The sequence below is a fragment of the Panulirus ornatus genome, chromosome 10, assembly GCF_036320965.1.
Source record: "Panulirus ornatus isolate Po-2019 chromosome 10, ASM3632096v1, whole genome shotgun sequence".
NCBI classification, from domain to species: domain Eukaryota; kingdom Metazoa; phylum Arthropoda; class Malacostraca; order Decapoda; family Palinuridae; genus Panulirus; species Panulirus ornatus.
Window position 1 is genome coordinate 37,643,732 of NC_092233.1, and position 23,517 is coordinate 37,667,248.

The following is a 23,517-nucleotide window of genomic DNA, read 5'->3' on the forward strand; positions in this document are numbered from 1 at the left end:
CCTCGATAAAAACTTTTCACTGCTTCTAACAACTTTCCTCCCACACCATATATTCTTAATACCTTCCACAGAGCATCTCTATCAACTCTATCATATGCCTTCTCCAGATCCATAAATGCTACATACAAATCCATTTGCTTTTCTAAGGATTTCTCACATACATTCTTCAAAGCAAACACCTGATCCACACATCCTCTACCACTTCTGAAACCACACTGCTCTTCCCCAATCTGATGCTCTGTACATGCCTTCACCCTCTCAATCAATACCCTCCCATATAATTTACCAGGAATACTCAACAAACTTATACCTCTGTAATTTGAGCACTCACTCTTATCCCCTTTGCCTTTGTACAATGGCACTATGCACGCATTCCGCCAATCCTCAGGCACCTCACCATGAGTCATACATACATTAAATAACCTTACCAACCAGTCAACAATACAGTCACCCCCTTTTTTAATAAATTCCACTGCAATACCATCCAAACCTGCTGCCTTGCCGGCTTTCATCTTCCGCAAAGCTTTCACTACCTCTTCTCTGTTTACCAAATCATTTTCCCTAACCCTCTCACTTTGCACACCACCTCGACCAAAACACCCTATATCTGCCACTCTATCATCAAACACATTCAACAAACCTTCAAAATACTCACTCCATATCCTTCTCACATCACCACTACTTGTTATCACCTCCCCATTTGCGCCCTTCACTGAAGTTCCCATTTGCTCCTTTGTCTTACGCACTTTATTTACCTCCTTCCAGAACATCTTTTTATTCTCCCTAAAATTTAATGATACTCTCTCACCCCAACTCTCATTTGCCCTTTTTTTCACCTCTTGCACCTTTCTCTTGACCTCCTGTCTCTTTCTTTTATACACACACATATATATATATATATATATATATATATATATATATATATATATATATATATATATATATATATTTCTTTCAAACTATTCGCCATTTCCCGCATTAGCGAGGTAGCGTTAAGAACAGAGGACTGGGCCTTTGAGGGAATACCCTCACCTGGCCCAATTCTCTGTTCCTTCTTTTGGAAAATTAAAAAAAACGAGAGGTGAGGATTTCCAGCCCCCCGCTCCCTCCCCTTTTAGTCGCCTTCTTCGACACGCAGGGAATACGTGGGAAGTATTCTTTCTCCCCTATCCCCAGGGATATATATATATATATATATATATATATATATATATATATATATATATATATATATATATATATATATATCCCTGGGGATAGGGGAGAAAGAATACTTCCCACACATTCGTCACGTGTCGTAGAAAGAGACTAAAGGGGACGTAAGCGGGGGGCCAGAAACCCTCCCCTCCTAGTATTTTGACTTTCTAAAAGGGGATACAGAAGAAGGAGTCACGCGGGGAGTGCTCATCCTCCTCGAAGGCTCAGATTGGGGTGTCTAAATGTGTGTGGATGTAACCAAGATGAGAAAAAAGGAGAGATAGGTAGTATGTTTGAGGAAAGGAACCTGGATGTTTTGGCTCTGAGTGAAACGAAGCTCAAGGGTAAAGGGGAAGAGTGGTTTGGGAATGTCTTGGGAGTAAAGTCAGGGGTTAGTGAGAGGACAAGAGCAAGGAAAGGAGTAGCACTACTCCTGAAACAGGAGTTGTGGGAGTATGTGATAGAGTGTAAAAAAGTAAATTCTAGATTGATATGGATAAAACTGAAAGTGGATGGAGAGAGATGGGTGATTATTGGTGCATATGCACCTGGGCATGAGAAGAAAGATCATGAGAGGCAAGTGTTTTGGGAGCAGCTGAATCAGTGTGTTAGTGGTTTTGATGCACAAGACCGGGTTATATGATTGGTGATTTGAATGCAAAGGTGAGTAATGTGGCAGTTGAGGGAATAATTGGTATACATGGGGTGTTCAGTGTTGTAAATGGAAATGGTGAAGAGCTTGTGGATTTGTGTGCTGACAAAGGACTGGTGATTGGGAATACCTGGTTTAAAGAGCGAGATATACATAAGTATACGTATGTAAGTAGGAGAGATGGCCAGAGAGCGTTATTGGATTACGCGTTAATTGATAGGCGCGCGAAAGAGAGACTTTTGGATGTTAATGTGCTGAGAGGTGCAACTGGAGGGATGTCTGATCATTATCTTGTGGAGGCGAAGGTGAAGATTTGTAGGGGGTTTCAGAAAAGAAGAGAGAATGTTGGGGTGAAGAGAGTGGTGAGAGTAAGTGAGCCTGGGAAGGAGACTTGTGTGAGGAAGTACCAGGAGAGACTGAGTACAGAATGGAAAAAGGTGAGAACAAAGGAGGTAAGGGGAGTGGGGAGGAATGGGATGTATTTAGGGAAGCAGTGATGGCTTGCGCAAAAGATGCTTGTGGCATGAGAACCGTGGGAGGTGGGTTGATTAGAAAGGGTAGCGAGTGGTGGGATGAAGAAGTAAGATTATTAGTGAAAGAGAAGAGAGAGGCATTTCGACGATTTTTGCAGAGAAAAAATGCAATTGAGTGGGAGATGTATAAAAGAAAGAGACAGGAGGTCAAGAGAAAGGTGCAAGAGGTGAAAAAGAGGGCAAATGAGAGTTGGGGTGAGAGAGTATCATTAAATTTTAGGGAGAATAAAAAGATGTTCTGGAAGGAGGTAAATAAAGTGCGTAAGACAAGGGAGCAAATGGGAACTTCATTGAAGGGCGCAAATGGGGAGGTGATAACAAGTAGTGGTGATGTGAGAAGATGGAGTGAGTATTTTGAAGGTTTGTCGAATGTGTTTGATGATAGAGTGGCAGATATAGGTGTTTTGGTCGAAGAGGTGTGCAAAGTGAGAGGGTTAGGGAAAATGACTTGGTAAACAGAGAAGAGGTAGTAAAAGCTTTACGGAAGATGAAAGCCGGCAAGGCAGCAGGTTTGGATGGTATTGCAGTGGAATTTATTGAAAAAGGGGGTGACTGTATTGTTGACTGGTTGGTAAGGTTATTCAATGTATGTATGATTCATGGTGAGGTGCCTGAGGATTGGCGGAATGCTTGCCTAGTGCCATTGTACAAAGGCAAAGGGGATAAGAGTGAGTGCTCAAATTACAGAGGTATAAGTTTGTTGAGTACTCCTGGGAAATTATATGGGAGGGTACTAATTGAGAGGGTGAAGGCAAGTACAGAGCATCAGACTGGGGAAGAGCAGTGTGGTTTCAGAAGTGGTAGAGGATGTGTGGATCAGGTGTTTGCTTTGAACAATGTATGTGAGAAATACTTAGAAAAGCAAATGGATTTGTATGTAGCATTTATGGATCTGGTGAAGGTATATGATATAGTTGATAGAGATGCTCTGTGGAAGGTATTAAGAATATATGGTGTGGGAGGCAAGTTGTTAGAAGCAGTGAAAAGTTTTTATCGAGGATGTAAGGCATGTGTACGTGTAGGAAGAGAGGAAAGTGATTGGTTCTCAGTGAATGTAGGTTTGCGGCAGGGGTGTGTGATGTCTCCATGGTTGTTTAATTTGTTTATGGATCGGGTTGTTAGGGAGGTGAATGCAAGAGTTTTGGAAAGAGGGGCAAGTATGCAGTCTGTTGTGGATGAGAGAGCTTGGGAAGTGAGTCAGTTGTTGTTCGCTGATGATACAGCGCTGGTGGCTGATTCATGTGAGAAACTGCAGAAGCTGGTGACTGAGTTTGGTAAAGTGTGTGAAAGAAGAAAGTTAAGAGTAAATGTGAATAAGAGTAAGGTTATTAGGTACAGTAGGGTTGAGGGTCAAGTCAATTGGGAGGTAAGTTTGAATGGAGAAAAACTGGAGGAAGTAAAGTGTTGTAGATATCTGGGAGTGGATCTGGCAGCGGATGAGACCATGGAAGCGGAAGTGAATCATAGGGTGGGGGAGGGGGCGAAAATTCTGGGAGCCTTGCCTTGAAGAATGTTTGGAAGTCGAGAACATTATCTCGGAAAGCAAAAATGGGTATGTTTGAAGGAATAGTGGTTCCAACAATGTTGTATGGTTGCGAGGCGTGGGCTATGGATAGAGTTGTGCGCAGGAGGGTGGATGTGCTGGAAATGAGATGTTTTAGGACAATATGTGGCGTGAGGTGGTTTGATCGAGTAAGTAATGTAAGGGTAAGAGAGATGTGTGGAAATAAAAAGAGTGTGGTTGAGAAAGCAGAAGAGAGTGTTTTGAAATGGTTTGGTCACATGGAGAGAATGAGTGAGGAAAGATTGACCAAGAGGATATATGTGTCAGAGGTGGAGGGAACGAGAAGTGGGAGACCAAATTGGAGGTGGAAAGATGGAGTATAAATTTTGAATAATTTTGAGTGACCGGGGCCTGAACATGCAGAAGGGTGAAAGGCGTGCAAGGAATAGAGTGAATTGGAACGATGTGGTATACCGGGGTCGACGTGCTGTCATTGGATTGAACCAGGGCATGTGAAGCGTCTGCGGTAAACCATGGAAAGTTCTGTGGGGCCTGGATGAGGAAAGGGAGCTGTGGTTTCGGTGCATTATTACATGACAGCTAGAGACTGAGTGTGAACGAATGGGGCCTTTGTTGTCTTTTCCTGGCGCTACCTCGCACACATGAGGGGGGAGGGGGTTGTTAGTTCATGTGTGGCGAGGTGGCGATGGGAATGAATAAAGGCAGACAGTATGAATTATGTACATGTGTATATATGTATATGTCTGTGTGTGTGTATATATATACATATATATATATATATATATATATATATATATATATATATATATATATATATATATATATATACGTTGAGATGTATAGGTATGTATATTTGCGTGTGTGGACGTGTATGTATATACATGTGTATGTGGGTGGGTTGGACCATTCTTTTGTCTGTTTCCTTTCGCTACCTCGCTAACGCGGGAGACAGCGACAAAGCATAATAATAATAATAATAATAATAATAATAATAATAATAATATTATTATTATATATATATATATATATATATATATATATATATATATATATATATATATATATATATATATATATATACCTGCTCTAGGAGCCCCTTCTATAAAAGTGTACAATGGGATCACAGGACAGAGTAAGGTGATGATGTGTGTCAGTTTGTGTGAGGCGAGTGCAGGACAATTTAGAAGTAGGTAAACGTGTAATGTCTTCAGTGTGCATCGGTGGCATGACGGGTCTTGTGATCAACGTTTCATGATTGGTCGTAGGAAAGTGTGGCGTCCCGAGACGGACAGTGGTGGTGGCCAGGGTGGGAGGGCCTGATGATGGCCAACAAGGATGTGGAAGCCAAGGGTGGAGACGAGGGGCATCCAAAGCGCTGAGAAAATTTCCCCGTACATGTCTGGAAAGTGGAGTTCTCATGACTGTATATCTGGTGGTATGGTCTTTATGAACGGGTATAACGCCTGTCTGTTTAGTGCCTGTCTGTTCATTCTGGTGTGACTGTGTTCTGTAAAAGCTGTTATGTTGGGGTGAGGGCAATATGCGAGTATAAGTTACTGAAGTAAAAGTTACTTTAGTTACTTTAGTGGGGTTACTGTGAAGCACTCACCTAGTTTCTTTAGTGGGGTTACTGTGAAGCACCCATCTAGTTACTTTAGTGGGGTTACTGTGAAGCACCCACCTAGTTACCTTAGTGGGGTTACTATGAAGCACCTAGCTAGTAACCTTAGTGGAGTTACTGTGAAGCGCCCACCTAGTTACTTCAGTGGGGTTACTGTGAAGCATTCTAGTTACCTTAGTTGGGTTACTGTAAAGAACCCTAGTTATCCTAGTGGGGTTACTGTGAAGCACCCACCTAGCTACTTCAGTGGGGTTACTGTGAAGCACTCACCTAGTTACTTTAGTGGGGTTACTGTGAAGCACCCACCTAGTTACCTTAGTGGGGTTACTGTGAAGCACCCACCTAATTACTTTAGTGGGGTTAATGGGAAGCACCTAGCTAGTTACTTTAGTGGGGTTACTGTGAAGCACCTAGCTAGTTACTTTAGTTGGGTTACTGTGAAGCAACCACCTAGTTACTTTAGTGGGGTTACTGTGAAGCAACCACCTAGTTACTTTAGTGGGGTTACCATGAAGCACCTACCGTTACTTTAGTGGGGTTACTGTGAAGCACCTAGCTTGTTATTTTAGTGGGGTTGGGTTACTGTGAAGCGCCCACCTAGTTACTTTAGTATGGTTACTGTGAAGCACCTAGCTAGTTACTTTAGTGGGGTTACTGTGAAGCACCCACCTAGTTACCTTAGTGGGGTTACTGTGAAGCACCTAGCTAGTTACTTTAATGGGGTTACTCTGAAGCACCAACCTAGTTACTTTAGTAGGGTTACTGTGAAGCACCTAGCTAGCTACTTTAGTGGGGTTATTGTGAAGCACCCATCAAGTTACTTTAGTGGGGTTACTATGAAGCACCTAACCAGTCACTTTAGTGGGGATGGGGTTGGGGTTACTGTGAAGCACCCATCTAGTTACTTTAGTGAGGTCACTGTGAAGCACCCACCTAGTTACCTTCGTGGGGTTACTGTGAAGCACCCACCTAGTTACCTTAGTGAGGTTACTGTGAAGCACCCACCCAGTATCTTAGTGGGGTTACTGTGAAGCACCCACCTGGTTGCCTTAAGGGGTTACTGAAGCACCCTCCTAGTTACCTTAGTGGGGTTACTATGAAGCACCCACCTAGTTACCTTAGTGGAGTTACTGTGAAGCACCAACCTAGTTACCTTAGTGAGGTTACTGTGAAGCACCTAGGTAGATACCTTAGTGGGGTTACTATGAAGCACCCACCTACTTACTTTAGTGGGGTTACTGTGAAACGCCCACCTAGTTACTTTAGTGGGGTTACTGTGAAGCACCTAGCTAGTTACTTTAGTGGGGTTACTGTGAAGCACCTAGCTAGTTACCTTAGTGGGGTTACTGTGAAGCACCCATCTAGTTACCTTAGTGGGGTTACTATGAAGCACCCACCTACTTACTTTAGTGGGGTTACTGTGAAGTACCCACCTACTTACTTTAGTAGGGTTACTGTGAAGCACCCACCTAGTTACTTTAGTGGGGTTACTGCGAAGTACCCACTTAGTTACTTTAGTAGGGTTACTGTGAAGCACCCACCTAGTTACTTTAGTGGGGTTACTGTGAAGCACCTAGCTAGTAACTTTAGTGGGGTTATTGTGAAGCACCTAGCTAGTTACTTTAGTGGGGTTACTGTGAAGCACCCACCTAGTTACTTTAGTGGGGTTACTGTGAAGCACCTAGCTAGTTACTTTAGTGGGGTTACTGTGAAGCACCTAGCTAGTTACTTTAGTGGGATTACTGTGAGGTACCCACCTAGTTACTTTAGTAGGGTTACTGTGAAGCACCTAGCTAGTTACTTTAGTGGGGTTACTGTGAAGCATCTACCTACTTACTTTAGTAGGGTTGCTAAGAAGTACCCACCTAGTTACTTTAAAGGGGTTACTATGAAGCACCCAGCTAGTTACTTTAGTGGGGTTACTGTGAAGCACATAGCGAGTTACTTTAGTGGGGTTACTGTGAAGCACCTAGCCAGTTACTTTAGTGGGGGTGGGGTTGGGGTTACTGTGAAGCACCCACTTAGTTACTTTAGTGGGGTTACTGTGAAGCACCACCTAGCTACCTTAGTGGGGTTACTGTGAAGCACCCACCTAGTTACCTTAGTGGAGTTACTGTGAAGCACCCACCCCGTTACCTTAGTGGGGTTACTGTGAAGCACCCACCTAGTTACTTTAGTGGGGTTACTGTGAAGCACCACCTATTTACCTTAGTGGGGTTACTGTGAAGCACCCACCCCATTACCTTAGTGGGGTTACTATGAAGCACCCACCTAGTTACTTTAGTGGGATTACTGTGAAGTACCCACCTACTTACTTTAGTGGGGTTACTGTGAAGTACCCACCGAGTTACTTTAGTGGGGTTACTGTGAAGCACCTAGCTGATTACTTAAGTGGGGTTACTGTGAAGCACCCACCTAGTTACTTTAATGGGGTTACTGTGAAGCACCTAGCTAGTTACTTTAGTGGGGTTGGGGTTACTGTGAAGCACCCATCTAGTTACTTTAGTATGGTTACTGTGAAGCACCTGGCTACATACTTTAGTGGGATTACTGTGAAGCATCCTATTTACCTTAGTGGGGCTACTGTGAAGCACCCACCTAGTTACCTTAGTGGGGTTACTGCGAAGCACCTAGCTAGTTACTTCAGTTGGGTTACTGTGAAGCACCTAGCTAGTGGGGTTAGTGTAGTGTTGTAGAGGGTAGGGGAGGTGTGTACTTTTCACCTAAAAACATTATAATGAGAGATGAGTTATAATGAGGACCATCTGCTTGCCTTTCATGAGGTTCACGTGTGATTATGATGGATAACATCTCCTACCATAACACTATAATGGTCATGATGAACTGGTTATCATGATCACTTTAGGATGGATAATGTCTCCTACCATAACACTATAATGGTAACGGCTATAGTGCCCTGGCAACTCCCCAGACCTTCACCAACACGAGACCACAGTCTAAGCTTGCACCCAGCAGCGCCTCGTCTGTGTCTGGCCTCATCCAGACCCTACACAAACCATACAATACTTGAGAAACCTGGCCACTTCCATGCCCAGACGTCTTGCCATGGTAATCGTGGCTAAAGGAAAGGTATCAAAGTAATTACATGGAAGTGTGACGTCGACTTAGACAATGTATTATGACAAGGTGAACACTGTGGTAGTTTGTGTGGAGGGAGTGACGGAGGTACGTCTATATTGCGGCTCTAAACAAGTTCAGTAGAAAGTGGTAGGAGTAAGAGGGTTACGTCCGTACGACATAATGGTAGAGTGAGTACTACAATGATGTGGGTGAGCGGGGTGGTATAGTGTGAGGGACGCTGGTCATGATCATCAACTATTATGCACCTGCTAGCAAGGGCATTTACGACGGAGTTTTGGAAGAGCAGTTACGACGGAGTTTTGGAAGAGCAGTTACGACGGGGTTTTGGAAGAGCAGTTACGACAGGGTTTTTGGGAAGACACTGAGTTCGAGAGTTAAAAGTTTCCACGCACGAGGTCAAGTATCCGCGGTGAGACATTTGAATGCAAGAGTTTGAGCTTTGGTACATGAGGTTATCATTATGAGGTACGAGTTGTACATGACAATGGTGGCTTGTAAAGTTGTACATGACAATGGTGGCTTGTAAAGTTGTACATGACAATGATGGCTTGTAAAGTTGTACATGACAATGGTGGCTTGTAAAGTTGTACATGACAATGGCGGCTTGTAAAGTTGTACATGACAATGGCGGCTTGTAAAGTTGTACATGACAATGATGGCTTGTAAAGTTGTACATGACAATGGTGGCTTGTAAAGTTGTACATGACAATGGTGGCTTGTAAAGTTGTACATGACAATGGTGGCTTGTAAAGTTGTACATGACAATGATGGCTTGTAAAGTTGTACATGACAATGGTGGCTTGTAAAGTTGTACATGACAATGGTGGCTTGTAAAGTTGTACATGACAATGGCGGCTTGTAAAGTTGTACATGACAATGGTGGCTTGTAAAGTTGTACATGACAATGGCGGCTTGTAAAGTTGTACATGACAATGATGGCTTGTAAAGTTGTACATGACAATGATGGCTTGTAAAGTTGTACATGACAATGGTGGCTTGTAAAGTTGTACATGACAATGGCGGCTTGTAAAGTTGTACATGACAATGGCGGCTTGTAAAGTTGTACATGACAATGGCGGCTTGTAAAGTTGTACATGACAATGGTGGCTTGTAAAGTTGTACATGACAATGGCGGCTTGTAAAGTTGTACATGACAATGGTGGCTTGTAAAGTTGTACATGACAATGGTGGCTTGTAAAGTTGTACATGACAATGGTGGCTTGTAAAGTTGTACATGACAATGGTGGCTTGTAAAGTTGTACATGACAATGATGGCTTGTAAAGTTGTACATGACAATGGCGGCTTGTAAAGTTGTACATGACAATGGTGGCTTGTAAAGTTGTACATGACATTCAATGATCCTCATGTAATGTGAACCCAACCTTGATGAATGTTATCATCAAATCTACAAGATTGGTTTGAAGTGCAGAACGTAATGATAAAAGGTCTATATATCATTTTCTATAATGATAAAAGGTCTATATATCATTTTCTATAATGATAAAAGGTCTATATATCATTTTCTATAATGATAAACGGTCTATATATCATTTTCTATAATGATAAAAGGTCTATATATCATTTTCTATAATGATAAACGGTCTATATATCATTTTCTATAATGATAAAGGGTCTATATATCATTTTCTATAATGATAAAGGGTCTATATATCATTTTCTATAATGATAAAAGGTCTATATATCATTTTCTATAATGATAAAAGGTCTATATATCATTTTCTATAATGATAAACGGTCTATATATCATTTTCTATAATGATAAACGGTCTATATATCATTTTCTATAATGATAAAAGGTCTATATATCATTTTCTATAATGATAAACGGTCTATATATCATTTTCTATAATGATAAAGGGTCTATATATCATTTTCTATAATGATAAAGGGTCTATATATCATTTTCTATAATGATAAAAGGTCTATATATCATTTTCTATAATGATAAAAGGTCTATATATCATTTTCTATAATGATAAACGGTCTATATATCATTTTCTATAATGATAAAAGGTCTATATATCATTTTCTATAATGATAAACGGTCTATATATCATTTTCTATAATGATAAACGGTCTATATATCATTTTCTATCATGGCATAATGTTTAACATCATCTTCATATTTCGCAAAACTCAACGTATTATCTTGATGGTCCCATTATGGACTCTTATTGTTTCTTGAATTGAAACCAAAAATTATCATCTACTGAAAGTGTCATCTGTAGTTAATGGGATTATAAATGATCGGTTTGAAATATAGTTGGAGAAATATTAATGTAATGTACAGCAGTTTATTCTGGCTGTATCCTGAAGCTCTGAGTGTGGGGTTCAAATGTTGTTTACCACAGCATAACAAACCTGTGTCTTCGTTACGTTTACGTTGTAGAAAAATTCGTGAGCCGTACCCACGCCGCCTGGGATTGTACAACCCCGCGCCAGATGGCCAATTAGCTGTGCATGTCGCATCTGCCCGCTAATTACTGCTCAGGCAACGTGGTCACGTGACCAAGGGTCAACCACGAGGTCATGCATGGGAGAGGTCGCCCACCCACCCATCCTGGCTACGTCGTCAGCCATGCAAAGCTGCGCATTTAGACAGTACGAGGGCGGGAACCTAGGCCTCCAGCCAATCACGTCGGGATGAGGGAGTGACAATCCGTCTTTTGACCAATCAGGAGTAATTGTGATCATTCCTCCCGTGTCGTAGCCGACATCAGCAGGTCAGGGCGGGGCTGGCCGCTCCCGGCTGGCTGCCTCTCCAGATAACGGGCCCTCACGACTGCTTGCTCATGATTCCTCCAGCCATCATGTAGCCAGCAGGTAATGTAATGTTCCAGGTCTTCAGCCATCATGTAGCCAGCAGGTAATGTAATGTTCCAGGTCTTCAGCCATCATGTAGCCAGCAGGTTATGTAATGTTCCTGGTCTCAAACTCCCGTCCCCAGCGCTGCCTTAGATGGTAAGATGTGTGTGTGTGTCGCGTCGGGTCTGAGTGTAACAAAGTATCAAAACTTGCCACAGAATTGCCCAACGAATAAGTGTATCTTGTATCATGTTTCTATAGTCAAATTGTCATAAAGGAAAGAGATCTCCTGGTTTGAAATCTTATGTGGAATGTTAATGGTAACGAAAATATTTGTACCCCATTAATTTGCTTTTGTTATCCTGTATTCTTATTTCTTCTATCATATGTAGATTTAACCCTGGTATTTACTTTCATCCCATAACGTTAAGATAGCGTTATCCAGTGTGTTTAACAAATAACTGGAGATCCTGCTAGGATCCGTAACGTAACAGAACCTGGCGTCCTTACAAGGAGTCGTAACAATATAAAGATGTGTTATGTTACAGGATTCCACCTACCTTCACCTACGCCAGAAGATAACACTCATCTTCAGTCAGCCTATCATCAGTCACGTCTCATCAAAAATCTTACTGTAAAAGAGTTAATCTTACCCTAACATTGCAGGAGCTTCAGCAGACGAGTTCCTGGAGGAACTCCACGGCCATTTCAAGTGTCGTCGGGTAAGTGTGAACAAATAATGATGCATAACTCAAGTACAACTCAAACACTCAAAGATGTGAACTTACCAGTATACCATCTGCACTTCCCATATCATAACCAGACGCAGCAACTTACCTGAAAGAGAAGAAACAAATGAAACATGGAATAAGTAGCCACAATTATGGATATTTAGTTACCATCAAGATAACCATAACATTCTCATCACAAGTTTTGACAAACTAAAGCTACATCATTATAAACAAATGAAGGTAAACTACCGGCATTAAATGTCACTCAACCTTCAACTGCACAATTCATCTGTAATAACATTCATCCAGTGGAAGAGTAATTACCCACCTACGAGGAACTACAGTGGAAGAGTAACTACCCACCTACGAGGAACTACAGTGGAAGAGTAACTACCCACCTACGAGGAACTACAGTGGAAGAGTAACTACCCACCTACGAGGAACTACAGTGGAAGAGTAACTACCCACCTACGAGGAACTACAGTGGAAGAGTAACTACCCACCTACGAGGAACTACAGTGGAAGAGTAACTACCCACCTACGAGGAACTACAGTGGGAAAGTAACTACCCACCTACGAGGAACTACAGTGGAAGAGTAACTACCCACCTACGAGGAACTACAGTGGAAGAGTAACTACCCACCTACGAGGAACTACAGTGGAAGAGTAACTACCCACCTACGAGGAACTACAGTGGAAGAGTAACTACCCACCTACGAGGAACTACAGTGGAAGAGTAACTACCCACCTACGAGGAACTACAGTGGAAGAGTAACTACCCACCTACGAGGAACTACAGTGGAAGAGTAACTACCCACCTACGAGGAACTACAGTGGGAAAGTAACTACCCACCTACGAGGAACTACAGTGGGAAAGTAACTACCCACCTACGAGGAACTACAGTGGGAAAGTAACTTCCCACCTACGAGGAACTACAGTGGAAGAGTAACTACCCACCTACGAGGAACTACAGTGGAAGAGTAACTACCCACCTACGAGGAACTACAGTGGAAGAGTAACTACCCACCTACGAGGAACTACAGTGGAAGAGTAACTACCCACCTACGAGGAACTACAGTGGAAGAGTAACTACCCACCTACGAGGAACTACAGTGGAAGAGTAACTACCCACCTACGAGGAACTACAGTGGAAGAGTAACTACCCACCTACGAGGAACTACAGTGGAAGAGTAACTACCCACCTACGAGGAACTACAGTGGAAGAGTAACTACCCACCTACGAGGAACTACAGTGGAAGAGTAACTACCCACCTACGAGGAACTACAGTGGAAGAGTAACTACCCACCTACGAGGAACACAAAATGGTTTTGCTATGACAACACCGCTCACACGTAGCATTAACTCCCTCCCCGACTTCTATATACAAGAACAACGTTCCACTTCTAGAATCCTAGTATTCATGTTGCGTGTTATATAATGCTATGTTATCAGCAAATATGCCAATGGTCTAGTTATCTATTGTAGGTTCATCCACAATGGTCTTCAGCCAGGAGAACTAACCATTTGTATGTTTCTTTGATCACTTCACAAAAATTCCTTAAATAATCAAGTGTCACATTAAATACTCTCTCCATCTTGTCTGACGGTAATTGCAGATCTTTGTGTGAAACCTTTTTGATATATTTCCAGGAATTTCTCTTCTTTTCAATGATTCTGCACCATGCACCATGTATATATACATATATATCACCGGGGATAGAGAAAGAATAATTCCCGCGTATTCCCTGCGTGTCCAAGGCGACCAAATGGAACAGAGAAGGGGGCCAAGTGAGGAGTTTCCCTCAAAGGCTCAGTCCTCAGTTCTTAACGCTATCTCACAAATGCGGGAAACGGCGAATATGTAATGAATACACACACACACACACACACATATCTATATATATATATATATATATATATATATATATATATATATATATATATATCTTATGCTTTGTCGCTGTCTCCCGCGTTTGCGAGGTAGCGCAAGGAAACAGACGAAAGAAATGGCCCAACCCACCCCCATACACATGTATATACATACGTCCACACACGCAAATATACATACCTACACAGCTTTCCATGGTCTACCACAGACGCTTCACATGCGCTGATTCAATCCACTGACAGCACGTCAACCCCCGTATACCACATCGATCCAATTCACTCTATTCCTTGCCCTCCTTTCACCCTCCTGCATGTTCAGGCCCCGATCACACAAAATCTTTTTCACTCCATCTTTCCACCTCCAATTTGGTCTCCCACTTCTCCTCGTTCCCTCCACCCCCCGACACATATATCCTCTTGGTCAATCTTTCCTCACTCATTCTCTCCATGTGCCCAAACCATTTCAAAACACCCTCTTCTGCTCTCTCAACCACGCTCTTTTTATTTCCACACATCTCTCTTACCCTTACGTTACTTACTCGATCAAACCACCTCACACCACACACTGTCCTCAAACATCTCATTTCCAGCACATCCATCCTCCTGCGCACAACTCTATCCATAGCCCACGCCTCGCAACCATACAACATTGTTGGAACCACTATTCCTTCAAACATACCCATTTTTGCCTTCCGTGATAATGTTCTCGACTTCCACACATTCTTCAAGGCTCCCAGAATTTTCGCCCCCTCCCCCACCCTATGATCCACTTCCGATTCCATGGTTCCATCCGCTGCCAGATCCACTCCCAGATATCTAAAACACTTTACTTCCACCAGTTTTTCTCCATTCAAACTTACCTCCCAATTGACTTGACCCTCAACCCTAATGTACCTAATAACCTTGCTCTTATTCACATTTACTCTTAACTTTCACACACTTTACCAAACTCAGTCACCAGCTTCTGCAGTTTCTCACATGAATCAGCCACAAGCGCTGTATCATCAGCGAACAACAACTGACTCACTTACCAAGCTCTCTCATCCACAACAGACTTCATACTTGCCCCTCTTTCCAAAACTCTTGCATTCACCTCCCTAACAACCCCATCCATAAACAAATTAAACAACCATGGAGACATCACACACCCCTGCCGCAAACCTACATTCACTGAGAACCAATCACTTTCCTCTCTTCCTACACGTACACATGCCTTACATCCTCGATAAAAACTTTTCACTGCTTCTAACAACTTTCCTCCCACACCATATATTCTTAATACCTTCCACAGAGCATCTCTATCAACTCTATCGTATGCCTTCTCCAGATCCATAAATGCTACATACAAATCCATTTGCTTTTCTAAGTATTTCTCACATACATTCTTCAAAGCAAACACCTGATCCACACATCCTCTACCACTTCTGAAACCACACTGCTCTTCCCCAATCTGATGCTCTGTACATGCCTTCACCCGCTCAATCAATACCCTCCCATATAATTAACCAGGAATACTCAACAAACTTATACCTCTGTAATTTGAGCACTCACTCTTATCCCCTTTGCCTTTGTACAATGGCACTATGCACGCATTCCGCCAATCCTCAGGCACCTCACCATGAGTCATACATACATTAAAAAACCTTACCAACCAGCCAATAATACAGTCACCCCCTTTTTTAATAAATTCCACTGCAATACCATCCAAACCTGCTGCCTTGCCGGCTTTCATCTTCCGCAAAGCTTTTACTACCTCTTCTCTGTTTACCAAATCATTTTCCCTAACCCTCTCACTTTGCACACCATCTCGACCAAAACACCCTATATCTGCCTCTCTATCATCAAACACATTCAACAAACCTTCAAAATACTCACTCCATCTCCTTCTCACATCACCACTACTTGTTATCACCTCCCCATTTGCGCCCTTCACTGAAGTTCCCATTTGCTCCCTTGTCGTACGCACTTTATTTACCTCCTTCCAAAACATCTTTTTATTCTCCCTAAAATTTAATGATACTCTCTCACCCCAACTCTCATTTGCCCTCTTTTTCACCTCTTGCTCCTTTCTCTTGACCTCCTGTCTCTTTCTTTTATACATCTCCCACTCAATTGCATTTTTTCCCTGCAAAAATCGTCCAAATGCCTCTCTCTTCTCTTTCACTAATAATCTTACTTCTTCATCCCACCACTCACTTCCCTTTCTAATCAACCCACCTCCCACTCTTCTCATGCCACAAGCATCTTTTGCGCAATCCATCACTGATTCCCTAAATACATCCCATTCCTCCCCCACTCCCCTTACTTCCATTGTTCTCACCTTTTTCCATTCTGTACTCAGTCTCTCCTGGTACTTCCTCACACAAGTCTCCTTCAAAAGCTCACTTACTCTCACCACCCTCTTCACCCCAACATTCACTCTTCTTTTCTGAAAACCCATACAAATCTTCACCTTAGCCTCCACAAGATAATGATCAGACATCCCTCCAGTTGCACCTCTCAGCACATTAACATCCAAAAGTCTCTCTTTCGCGCGCCTATCAATTAACACGTAATCCAATAACGCTCTCTGGCCATCTCTCCTACTTACATACGTATACTTATATATATCTCGCTTTTTAAACCAGGTATTCCCAATCACCAGTCCTTTTTCAGCACATAAATCTACAAGCTCTTCACCATTTCCATTTACAACACTGAACATCCCATGTATACCAATTATTCCCTCAACTGCCACATTACTCACCTTTGCCTTCAAATCACCCATCACTATAACCCGGTCTCGTGCATCAAAACCACTAACACACTCATTCAGCTGCTCCCAAAACACTTGCCTCTCATGATCTTTCTTCTCATGCCCAGGTGCATATGCACCAATAATCACCCATCTCTCTCCATCAACTTTCAGTTTTACCCATATCAATCGAGAATTTACTTTCTTACATTCTATCACATACTCCCACAACTCCTGTTTCAGGAGTACTGCTACTCCTTCCCTTGCTCTTGTCCTCTCACTAACCCCGACTCTACTCCCAAGACATTCCCAAACCACTCTTCCCCTTTACCCTTGAGCTTCGTTTCACTCAGAGCCAAAACATCCAGGTTCCTTTCCTCAAACATACTACCTATCTCTCCTTTTTTCACATCTTGGTTACATCCACACACATTTAGACACCCCAGTCATATATATATGGGGATAGGGGATTAAGAATACTTCCCACGAATTCCCTGCGTGTGGTAGAAGGTGACTAAATGGGGAGGGAGCGGGGGGCTGGAAATCCTCCCCTCTCGTTTTTGTTTTTTTTAATTTTCCAAAAGAAGGAACAGAGTGGGGCCAGGTGAGGATATTCCAAAAAAGGCCCAGTCCTCTGTTCTTAACGCTACCTCGCTAACGTGGGAAATGGCGAGTAGTTTAAAAGAAAGAATATATATATATATATATATATATATATATATATATATATATATATATATATATATATATATATATAGATATATCTTATTTATTTTGCTTTGTCGCTGTCTCCCGCGTTTGCGAGGTAGCGCAAGGAAACAGACGAAAGAAACGGCCCAACCCACCCCCATACACATGTATATACATACAAGTCCACACACGTAAATATACATATCCATACATCTCAATGTACACATATATATACACATACATATATACACATGCACACAATACACACTGTTTGCCTTTATTCATTCCCATCGCCACCTCGCCACACATGGAATAACATCCCCCTCCCCCTCATTTGTGCGAGGTAGCGCTAGGAAAAGACAACAAAGGCCCCATTCGTTCACACTCAGTCTCTAGCTGTCATGCAATAATGCCCGAAACCACAGCTCCCTTTCCACATCCAGGCCCAACACAACTTTCCATGGTTTACCCCAGACGCTTCACATGCCCTGATTCAATCCATTGACAGCACGTCGACCCCAGTATACCACATCAATCAAATTCACTCTATTCCTTGCCCGCCTTTCACCCTGCTGCATATTCAGGCCCCGATCACTCAAAATCTTTTTCACTCCATCTTTCCACCTCCAATTTGGTCTCCCACTTCTCCTCGTTCCCTCCACCTCCGACACATATATCCTCTTGGTCAATCTTTCCTCACTCATTCTCTCCATGTGCCCAAACCATTTCAAAACACCCTCTTCCGCTCTCTCAACCACGCTCTTTTTATTTCCAAACATCTCTCTTACCCTTACATTACTTACTCGATCAAACCACCTCACACCACATATTGTCCTCAAACATCTCATTTCCAGCACATCCACCCTCCTACGCACAACTCTATCCATAGCCCACGCCTCGAAACCATACAACATTGTTGGAACCACTATTCCTTCAAACATACCCATTTTTGCTTTCCGAGATAATGTTCTCGACTTCCACACATTCTCCAACGCTCCAAGGATTTTCCCCCCCTCCCCCATCCTATGATTCACTTCCGCTTCCATGGTTCCATCCGCTGCCAGATCCACTCCCATATATCTAAAACACTTTACTTCCTCCAGTTTTTCTCCATTCAAACTTACCTCCCGATTGATTTGACCCTCAACCCTACTGTACCTAATAACCTCGCTCTTATTCACATTTATTCTTAACTTTCTTCTTTCACACACTTTACCAAACTCAGTCACCAGCTTCTGCAGTTTCTTACATGAATCAGCCACCAGCGCTGTATCATCAGCGAACAACAACTGACTCACTTCCCAAGCTCTCTCATCCACAACAGACTTCATACTTGCCCCTCTTTCCAAAACTCTTGCATTCACCTCCCTAACAACCCCATCCATAAACAAATTAAACAACCATGGAGACATCACACACCCCTGCCGCAAACCTACATTCACTGAGAACCAATCACTTTCCTCTCTTCCTACACGTACACATGCCTTACATCCTCGATAAAAACTTTTCCCTGCTTCTAACAATTTGCCTCCCAAACCATATATTCTTAGTACTTTCCACAGAGCATCTCTATCAACTCTATCATATGCCTTCTCCAGATCCATAAATGCTACATACAAATCCATTTGCTTCTCTAAGTATTTCCCACATACATTCCCACATACATTCTTCAAAGCAAACACCTGATCCACACATCTTCTACCACTTCTGAAACCACACTGCTCTTCCCCAATCTGATGCTCTGTACATGCCTTCACCTTCTCAATCAATACCCTCCCATATAATTCACCAGAAATACTCAACAAACTTATACCTCTGTAATCTGACCACTCACTTTTATCCCCTTTGCCTTTGTACAATGGCACTATGCAAGCATTCCGCCAATCCTCAGGCACCTCACCATGAATCATACATACATTAAATAACCTTACCAACCAGTCAACAATACAGTCACCCACTTTTTCAATATGTTCCACTGCAATACCATCCAAACCTGCTGCCTTGCCGGCTTTCATCTTCCGCAAAGCTTTTACTACCTCTTCTCTGTTTACCAAATCATTTTCCCTAACCCTCTCACTTTGCACACCACCTCGACCAAAACACCCTATATCTGCCACTCTATCATCAAACACATTCAACAAACCTTCAAAATACTCACTCCATCTCCTCACCTCACCACCACTTATCACCTCCCCATTAGCCCCCTTCACTGAAGTTCCCATTTGCTCCCTTGTCTTACGCACTTTATTTACCTCCTTCCAGAACATCTTTTTATTCTCCCTAAAATTTAATGATACTCTCTCACCCCAACTCTCATTTGCCCTCTTTTTCACCTCATGCACCTTTCTCTTGACTTCCTGTCTCTTTCTTTCATACATCTCCCACTCATTTGCATTTTTTCCCTGCAAAAATCGTCCAAATGCCTCTCTCTTCTCTTTCACTAATAATCTTACTTCATCCCACCACTCACTACCCTTTCTAATCAACCCACCTCCCACGCTTCTCATGCCACAAGATCTCTTGCGCAAGCCATCACTGCTTCCCTAAATACATGCTTCCTCACACAAGTCCTGGTACTTCCTCACACAAGTCTCCTTCCCAAGCTCACTTATATATATTCCTTTGAGTCCACGGGGAAAATGAAACACGAAAAGTTCCCAAGTGCACTTTCGTGTAATAATCACATCATCAGGGGAGACACAAGAGAGAAATATAAGTCAGTTGATATACATCGAAGAGACGAAGCTAGGACGCCATTTGGTAAACTATTCCCCTTCTTGTCCACATAATAAATTTATGATACGCTCGTTGTCTGTCCTGGACGCACCCGACCTCCATTTGGACAGTCACGTGTTTACCAAATGGCGTCCTAGCTACGTCTCTTCGTTGTATATCAACTGACTGTTATATTTCTCTCTTGTGTCTCCCCTGATGATGTGATTATTACACGAAAGTGCACTTGGGAACTTTTGGTGTTTCATTTTCCCGTGGACTTATATGGATATCTTGATCACGCGCAAAATTGTGATCCTTTCCAATATATATAAATATATATATATATATAATGTAATACATGCAGTTGAGGGAATAATTGGTATACATGGGGTGTTCAGTGTTGTAAATGGAAATGGTGAAGAGCTTGTAGATTTATGTGCTGAAAAAGGACTGATGATTGGGAATACCTGGTTTAAAAAGCGAGATATACATAAGTATACTTATGTAAGTAGGAGAGATGGCCAGAGAGCGTTATTAGATTACGTGTTAATTGACAGGCGTGCGAAAGAGAGACTTTTGGATGTTAATGTGCTGAGAGGTGCAACTGGAGGGATGTCTGATCATTATCTTGTGGAGGCTAAGGTGAAGATTTGTATGGGTTTTCAGAAAAGAAGAGTGAATGTTGGGGTGAAGAGGGTGGTGAGAGTAAGTGAGCTTGAGAAGGAGACCTGTGTGAGGAAGTACCAGGAGAGACTGAGTACAGAATGGAAAAAGGTGAGAACAATGGAAGTAAGGGGAGTGGGGGAGGAATGGGATGTATTTAGGGAATCAGTGATGGATTGCGCAAAAGATGCTTGTGGCATGAGAAGAGTGGGAGGTGGGTTGATTAGAAAGGGTAGTGAGTGGTGGGATGAAGAAGTAAGAGTATTAGTGAAAGAGAAGAGAGAGGCATTTGGACGATTTTTGCAGGGAAAAAATGCAATTGAGTGGGAGATGTATAAAAGAAAGAGACAGGAGGTCAAGAGAAAGGTGCAAGAGGTGAAAAAAAGGGCAAATGAGAGTTGGGGTGAGAGAGTATCATTAAATTTTAGGGAGAATAAAAAGATGTTCTGGAAGGAGGTAAATAAAGTGCGTAAGACAAGGGAGCAAATGGGAACTTCGGTGAAGGGCGCAAGTGGGGAGGTGATAACAAGTAGTGGTGATGTGAGAAGGAGATGGAGTGAGTATTTTGAAGGTTTGTTGAATGTGTTTGATGATAGAGTGGCAGATATAGGGTGTTTTGGTCGAGGTGGTGTGCAAAGTGAGAGGGTTAGGGAAAATGATTTGGTAAACAGAGAAGAGGTAGTGAAAGCTTTGCGGAAGATGAAAGCCGGCAAGGCAGCAGGTTTGGATGGTATTGCAGTGGAATTTATTAAAAAAGGGGGTGACTGTATTGTTGACTGGTTGGTAAGGTTATCTAATGTATGTATGACTCATGGTGAGGTGCCTGAGGATTGGCGGAATGCGTGCATAGTGCCATTGTACAAAGGCAAAGGGGATAAGAGTGAGTGCTCAAATTACAGAGGTATAAGTTTGTTGAGTATTCCTGGTAAATTATATGGGAGAGTATTGATTGAGAGGGTGAAGGCATGTACAGAGCATCAGATTGGGGAAGAGCAGTGTGGTTTCAGAAGTGGTAGAGGATGTGTGGATCAGGTGTTTGCTTTGAAGAATGTATGTGAGAAATACTTAGAAAAGCAAATGGATTTGTATGTAGCATTTATGGATCTGGAGAAGGCATACGATAGAGTTGATAGAGATGCTCTGTGGAAGGTATTAAGAATATATGGTGTGGGAGGAAAGTTGTTAGAAGCAGTGAAAAGTTTTTATCGAGGATGTAAGGCATGTGTACGTGTAGGAAGAGAGGAAAGTGATTGGTTCTCAGTGAATGTAGGTTTGCGGCAGGGGTGTGTGATGTCTCCATGGTTGTTTAATTTGTTTATGGATGGGGTTATTAGGGAGGTGAATGCAAGAGTTTTGGAAAGAGGGGCAAGTATGAAGTCTGTTGGGGATGAGAGAGCTTGGGAAGTGAGTCAGTTGTTGTTCGCTGATGATACAGCGCTGGTGACTGATTCATGTGAGAAACTGCAGAAGCTGGTGACTGAGTTTGGGAAAGTGTGTGAAAGAAGAAAGTTAAGAGTAAATGTGAATAAGAGCAAGGTTATTAGGTACAGTAGGGTTGAGGGTCAAGTCAATTGGGAGGTGAGTTTGAATGGAGAAAAACTGGAGGAAGTGAAGTGTTTTAGATATCTGGGAGTGGATCTGGCAGCGGATGGAACCATGGAAGCGGAAGTGGATCATAGGGTGGGGGAGGGGGCGAAAATCCTGGGAGCCTTGAAGAATGTGTGGAAGTCGAGAACATTATCTCGGAAAGCAAAAATGGGTATGTTTGAAGGAATAGTTGTTCCAACAATGTTGTATGGTTGCGAGGCGTGGGCTATGGATAGAATGGTGCGCAGGAGGATGGATGTGCTGGAAATGAGATGTTTGAGGACAATGTGTGGTGTGAGGTGGTTTGATCGAGTGAGTAACGTAAGGGTAAGAGAGATGTGTGGAAATAAAAAGAGCGTGGTTGAGAGAGCAGAAGAGGGTGTTTTGAAGTGGTTTGGGCACATGTAGAGGATGAGTGAGGAAAGATTGACCAAGAGGATATATGTGTCGGAGGGGGAGGGAACAAGGAGAAGAGGGAGACCAAATTGGAGGTGGAAAGATGGAGTGAAAAAGATTTTGTGTGATCGGGGCCTGAACATGCAGGAGGGTGAAAGGAGGGCAAGGAATAGAGTGAATTGGAGCGATGTGGTATACCGGGGTTGACGTGCTGTCAGTGGATTGAAGCAGGGCATGTGAAGCGTCTGGGGTAAACCATGGAAAGCTGTGTAGGTATGTATATTTGCGTGTGTGGACGTATGTATATACATGTGTATGGGGGGGGGGGTTGGGCCATTTCTTTCGTCTGTTTCCTTGCGCTACCTCGCAAACGCGGGAGACAGCGACAAAGTATAAAATATATATATATATATATATATATATATATATATATATATATATATATATATATATATATATATATATATATATTGGAAAGGATCACAATTTTGTGCGTAATCAAGTATATTCCTAAGTCTACGGGGAAATGAGTTGATATACAACGAAGAGACGTAGCTAGGACGCCATTTGGTAAACATGTGACTGTCCAAATGGAGGTCGGGTGCATCCAGGACAGATAACGAGCGTAATAATTCATTATGTGAACAAGAAGGGG

The 23,517-nt window shown here is 42.5% G+C and overlaps 1 protein-coding gene across 1 annotated transcript in view; it reads right to left on the minus strand.

Annotated features, from left to right (window-relative positions):
* LOC139750907 (protein brunelleschi-like) overlaps positions 1-23,517 on the minus strand; it is a 459,160-nt gene that overhangs the window by 337,868 nt on the left and 97,775 nt on the right. The window lies entirely within an intron of this gene.